We start from the raw sequence: 6,365 nt of genomic DNA on the forward strand, positions 1-6,365 counted from the left end.
CGGCATGGAGGTGGCCAACAGCAGTGGTAGTTGCTGAAGTACAGCCAGTCGCTCAGTTTTTACGGCTGGGGCATACACGTTAATAAGTCTGATAGGGGTGTTTTTGTATTTGACGTCTGCTACTAGGAGGCGTCCCCCCACCACCTCCTTAACGTCGGAGATGGTGAAATTGCCTCCCCGTAGCAGAATACCCAGGCCGGAGGAACGACAGTCGTTTCCTCCTGACCAGATGGGATTTTTTTTTTTTTTTTTTTTTCAAAAAATATACTTTATTCATAAAATTTATCTTAATCTTTACAGAACATTTCAAAATACCTTGACTGTACATTTCCGTCTCAGTTACATTCATTTGTCGTCGATTCCATTGCGATAACGTTGCACACGTATCCTACTATAAGTTACATTTCTTTTTTCAATATTTACATTACTTTGTTTCTTTCATACATACATTCTGGTAATGGAAAAAAAGAACTCCGGACCGAGGGGTTTTACACTGTTACCAACCCCTCGGTGTACATTTGGTGGTAAGACCTTACACTGTGGTCTTTCCCCATTGCGCCTTGGCGGCAGCTGCCCCAAGCTTGAGTGCGTCCCTCAGCACGTAGTCCTGGACCTTGGAATGTGCCAGTCTGCAACACTCGGTCGAGGACAGTTCTTTGCACTGGAAGATCAGCAAGTTTCGGGCAGACCAAAGAGCGTCTTTCACCGAGTTGATGACCTTCCAGCAGCAGTTGATATCTGTCTCGGTGTGGGTCCCTGGAAACAGTCCATAGAGCACAGAGTCCTGTGTTACTGAGCTGCTCGGGATGAACCTTGACAGATACCACTGCATCTCACTCCAGACCTTCTTTGCAAAGGCACATTCCACAAGGAGGTGTGTGACTGTTTCATTTCCCCCACAACCACTCCGAGGGCAGCGTGCATTGATGCTGAGCCTTCGGGTGTGCATGAAGGATCTGACAGGGAGGGCCCTTCTCACCACCAGCCAAGCTAGGTCTTGGTGCTTGTTTGAAAGTTCTGGTGATGAGGCATTCTGCCAGATGGCTCTGACAGTCTGCTCAGGGAACCATCCAACGTCCTCCACAGTCTCCTTTTCTCTGAGGGTCTCGAGGACATTACGTGCTGACCACTGCTTCATTGCCTTGTGGTCAAAGGTGTTTTCCTTCAAAAAATTTTCCACGAAGGATAGGTGGTACGGTACGGTCCAACTACTTGGAGCGTTCCGCGGCAATGAGGCCAGGCCCATCCTTCGTAACACCGGGGACAGGTAGAACCTGAGTATGAAGTAACACTTGGTGTTTGCATACCCGGGGTCTACGCACAGCTTGATGCAGTTGCACACAAAGGTGGCCATCAGGATGAGGGCGGCGTTGGGTACGTTCCTCCCTCCTTTATCTAGAGGCTTGTACATTGTGTCTCTTCGGACCCGGTCCATCTTGGATCTCCAGATGAATTTGAAGATGGCCCGGGTGACTGCTGCGGCGTAGGTCCGAGTGATGGGCCAGACCTGCGCCACGTACAGTAACACCGAGAGTACCTCACACCTGATGACCAGGGTTTTGCCCGCAATGGAGAGGGAGCGTTGCTCCCACCAGCCCAGTTTCTGTTTTGCTTTGGTGATTCGTTCCTCCCAGTTTTTGGTGCATGCCCCAGCCGCTCCGAACCATATCCCCAGCACTTTCAGGTAATCTGACCTGATCGTGAAGGGGACAAAGGATCGGTCGGCCCAGTTCCCAAAGAACATGGCCTCGCTCTTGCCGCGGTTTACCTTGGCTCCTGAGGCCAGTTCAAACTGGTCGCAGGTGTCCAAGAGCCTGCGTACAGACGCGGGATCCGAGCAGAAGACGGCGACGTCGTCCATGTACAGGGAGGCCTTGACTTGCGTGCCTCCGCTGCCAGGGATCGTCACCCCTCTCATGTCCGGATCCTTCCTGATGGACTCGGCAAAAGGTTCTATGCAGCATACAAAAAGGGCCGAGGAGAGAGGGCAGCCCTGCCTGACTCCAGATTTGATCTGGAACTTTTCTGATTCCCACCCATTGATTGAGACTGCGCTATAGATGTTTGTGTAGAGCAGTTTGATCCAATTGCGAATTCCCTCCCCAAACCCCATTTTGGAGAGCACATCCATCATGTAGGTGTGCGATATTCTGTCAAAAGCCTTCTCCTGGTCAAGGCTGATGAGGCAGGTGTCCACCCTCCTGTCCTGCACGTAGGCGATCGTATCCCTGAGCAGCGCGAGGCTGTCAGAGATCTTCCTGCCGGGTACAGCACAGGTTTGGTCAGGGTGGATCACCGACTCCAGAGCAGACTTGACCCGATTGGCGATGACTTTGGCTAGGATTTTGTAATCCACATTTAACAGTGAAATGGGTCGCCAATTTCGAATTTCTTCCCTTTCCCCCTTCTGCTTGTAGATGAGGGTGATGATGCCTTTCCGCATGGATTCTGACATGCTGCCATCCAGAAGCATACTCTCGTACACTTCCAGTAGGTCTGGGCCCATCCAGTCCCACAGAGCCAAGTACAACTCAGCCGGTAAGCCGTCGCTTCCGGGAGTCTTACCCGTCTCAAAGGACTTGACGGCCTTTGTCAGCTCGTCCAGAGTTAGTGGTTTGTCCAGGTTTTCCCCCTCGTTGTCGTCTAAGACCTCCGTGATAGACGACAGGAAGGTCTGGGTAACAGTGCTGTCTGTTGGCTTCAGATCATACAGTCTGGCATAGAAGGATTGACTGATCCTCAGTATGTCAGACTGCGATGTCTTTACAGAGCCATCTTCTTCCTTCAGGCTGCTGATCACAGAGGTGTCCCTGTGTACCTTTTGGAAGAAGAAGCGTGAGCACTTTTCATCCTGCTCCACAGAGCGGACTCTGGACCGGAAGATAACCTTGGAGGCCTCCGAGGTGTAGAGAGAGGCCTGCTGGCTCTTCACCTCTTGGAGATCCTCCTTGACATCAACCCCCATCGACTGCAGCTGGAGTAAGTTTTGCATGCTTTTCTGGAGCCTGGTTGTGACCCCTCGTCTCTCTCTCACCTTCTGTATGCCCTTGAGGATGAAGAACCTTTTGATGTTCCCCTTGATTGCTTCCCACCAGAGATGTGGAGACTCAAAAAGGGGTTTCACGGTTCTCCAACCTTTGTAATCCCTTTTGAGTTCCTGGAGGTTCTCTGGGGTCAACAGTTTTACATTTAGCTTCCATGTCCCCCTGCCCACCCCCTGGTTTTCCTGCAGGTGGCAGTCAGCCAGTAGGAGGCAGTGGTCAGAGAAGAACACCGGCTTGACGTCGGTGGGCCTGACCGTGAAAGCACGGGACACGAAAAAGAAATCTATTCTGGAACGGACGGACCCATCTGGCCGTGACCATGTGTATCTACGCTGCGCTCCGTCTGCAGGGTTGCTGAAGACGTCGAGCAGCTTGGCGTCTTTTACCGTTTCCATCAGGAGTCTGGACGTAGCGTCTAGTTTGCTGCCGGCTCTGCCGGATCGTCCATCTGCATCGATGATGCAGTTGAAGTCACCGCCCAGGATGACCGGCATGGAGGTGGCCAACAGCAGTGGTAGTTGCTGAAGGACAGTCAGTCGTTCAGTTTTTACGGCTGGGGCATACACGTTAATAAGTCTGATAGGGGTGTTTTTGTATTTGACGTCTGCTACTAGGAGGCGTCCCCCCACCACCTCCTTAACGTCGGAGATGGTGAAATTGCCTCCCCGTAGCAGAATACCCAGGCCGGAGGAACGACAGTCGTTTCCTCCTGACCAGATGGATGGCCCGTGGGACCACCAGCTCGACCAGCGCCTGTAGTTGCTGAGGTGTGGAATCCCACACTCCTGCAGGAACAGTAGGTCGGCTCTTACATTTTCTAGGTAGCCGAGTGTGGCTACACACCGCGAAGTATCTTTAATACTTCGCACATTAATTGATGCGATTTTAAAACCCATTTTAAAAAGAGTAGATTTACCAGTCTCAGATTTCAGAGTCCATTTCAGTTGGTTGTTCCAGCTGTTCAAAGTTCCCCGTCATGCCGGTGGTGTTCTCAAAATGCTTCACCGTATCAGGGTTTAGGAAGCTGCCATTGCCCTCAGTGTGGCCTTGGACTTGATGGATGTGCAATGTGGAGGGGGTGGGGGTGTAGCCGTTGTGCCCGGCGTGGCAGTCAGCGGGTGTTGGGGTTGCAGGCCGATTCCCATCGTCCAGAGGTTGGTGCTCTGGTTGAGTTTTGTTTTCGTTCCTGTCTGTGGTCTGGGGGTTCTGTGCATCCCCTCCCACATTGGTGCTTTGCCTCTTTGATTGAGGCCTATTCTTTGATTGCTCGCCTTCATCGCAGGAGTTGTCGGCGCTGTTGAGTTGCCGCTTTTTACCATTCCCCGTCGGGGGTTTCTTTGATTCATTTTTTATTTTCCTCTTTGCTTTTCTTGTGCCTGCCGTTTCCCAGCGCTCTTCACTCTTTGTTCCATCCTCGGTTGTCTCGTGTTCCTCGCCAGATGGGAGTGGGATTGTTTTGTCAGGCTGTGCTGGGGCCTCCACATTCTGTTGAGGGCCTTGCTGTACAGTTTCGGTGTTCTGTGGTGTGGTGTCTTTGTCGATGGAGGGTGCCTGTACCTCCTGTGTGGTTGCCTTTTTGACTCCCCTGCTGATGATTTGCGCATAGGTTGCCCCACGTTTTGGGCAGGCCCTGTAAAGATGGCCGGCCTCCCCACACAGGTTGCAGTTCTTGTCTTCCTTACAGTCCTTTGTCATGTGCCCCTCCTGCTTGCAGTTTTTGCAGAAGGTGACTTTGCAGTTGGCGGCCATGTGCCCCGCTTTGCCACAGGTGTGACATACTCGTGGCTGCCCCCCGTAGTAGAGGTAGCCTCGGTGTCCTCCAATGGCGAAACTGGAGGGTGGGTGCAAGATGGTTCCATTGGCATTCGTTCTCAGGGTTACCTTGACCTGGTGCTCGCATGTCCAGATGCCGAAGGTATCCTTTAGTTGCATGCTGTCACTTTTCAAGTCGACGTACCTGGCGAGGAACGTAAGCACATCAGTCATGGGGACGTGGGGGTTGTACATGTGCAGCGTAACAACCCGGTTTCTCTGCGATGGTAGCGTGAACAGAGGCTCCGCAGTCAGGATAGACAGGGGGCTCTGGTCGCCTTTTTCTTTAAACACATCCAGGAACTTGATGCAATCAGCTACATTCCTGAAGGTGACATCGAAGTAACCTTTGTTGGGGAAATCTTGCAAGGCGAAGATATCTGTTGGTTGAAACCCGCAGCAGTCGATCAGTACCCGCTTCACGAAGAAAATTCGATCCACAGGCGACTTCCCTTCCGACTTCCTGACTGTGACTCGGACAGTGTTTCGCACTCCCCAGCCTGGTGGTCGGGATGCAGCAGTGGTCATAGCTCCGACGTTGGCTCTTGACTGTACCGGCGTTAGGCCCAAAGCAAGGTTTAGGCCAGCATGAAGATCCACCAATAGCAGCTGAGCTTAAACGTCTCTTCAGTCTTCAGTCTCTCCAATCCACGATCGACATCAAGATCGAATCCTTAGCTTCCCCCGATCAAGTGCACTACACTTGATGTTAGCCAAAAGGCCGATAAGCGATAGACTGTGGTATAGATGTTTATGTAGAGCAGTTTGATGGAGTTGGGAATTGTCTCCCCAAAGTAGTTTAGTGATTGAGTGCGAACCTGGTGTTGTAAGACTTCTTACGAGTGAGATAAAGTGTGTATTTGTATGTGTTTGAACTGTTTTTTGACTTGTAAATTCCCCAAGAAGGGGTGGTGTGCACCATTCCTGGAGATACTGCAATACCAGGTTGATGCGTGGAGTGGACGGAGCAAGCCCCTATTCCATCTCCCTGCTCCAAAAATCAATTTAATATATGGTCCCCAGATAAGGGACGTATCAGATATTAAACTGATAAGAACAGATTTTTTTTTTTTTTTTTTTTTTTCAAAAAATATACTTTATTCATAAAATTTATCTTAATCTTTACAGAACATTTCAAAATACCTTGACTGTACATTTCCGTCTCAGTTACATTCATTTGTCGTCAATTCCATTGGGATAACGTTGCACACGTATCCTACTATAAGTTACATTTCTTTTTTCAATATTTACATTACTTTGTTTCTTTCATACATACATTCTGGTAATGGAAAAAAAGAACTCCGGACCGAGGGGTTTTACAGTGTTACCAACCCCTCGGTGTACATTTGGTGGTAAGACCTTACACTGTGGTCTTTCCCCATTGCGCCTTGGCGGCAGCTGCCCCAAGCTTGAGTGCGTCCCTCAGCACGTAGTCCTGGACCTTGGAATGTGCCAGTCTGCAACACTCGGTCGAGGACAATTCTTTGCACTGGAAGATCAGCAAGTTTC

At 50.6% G+C, this 6,365-nt stretch overlaps 1 non-coding gene across 1 annotated transcript; it reads right to left on the reverse strand.

Moving 5' to 3' along the window:
* Positions 1–5,764: 5,764 nt before the first annotated feature.
* Positions 5,765–5,950, reverse strand: LOC119979192. Its single transcript, XR_005463676.1, has one exon. It is a non-coding gene; the product is annotated as a U2 spliceosomal RNA (small nuclear RNA).
* Between the last annotated feature and the right edge of the window lie 415 nt (positions 5,951–6,365).

The sequence above is a fragment of the Scyliorhinus canicula genome, chromosome 15, assembly GCF_902713615.1.
Source record: "Scyliorhinus canicula chromosome 15, sScyCan1.1, whole genome shotgun sequence".
Lineage (NCBI taxonomy): Eukaryota > Metazoa > Chordata > Chondrichthyes > Carcharhiniformes > Scyliorhinidae > Scyliorhinus > Scyliorhinus canicula.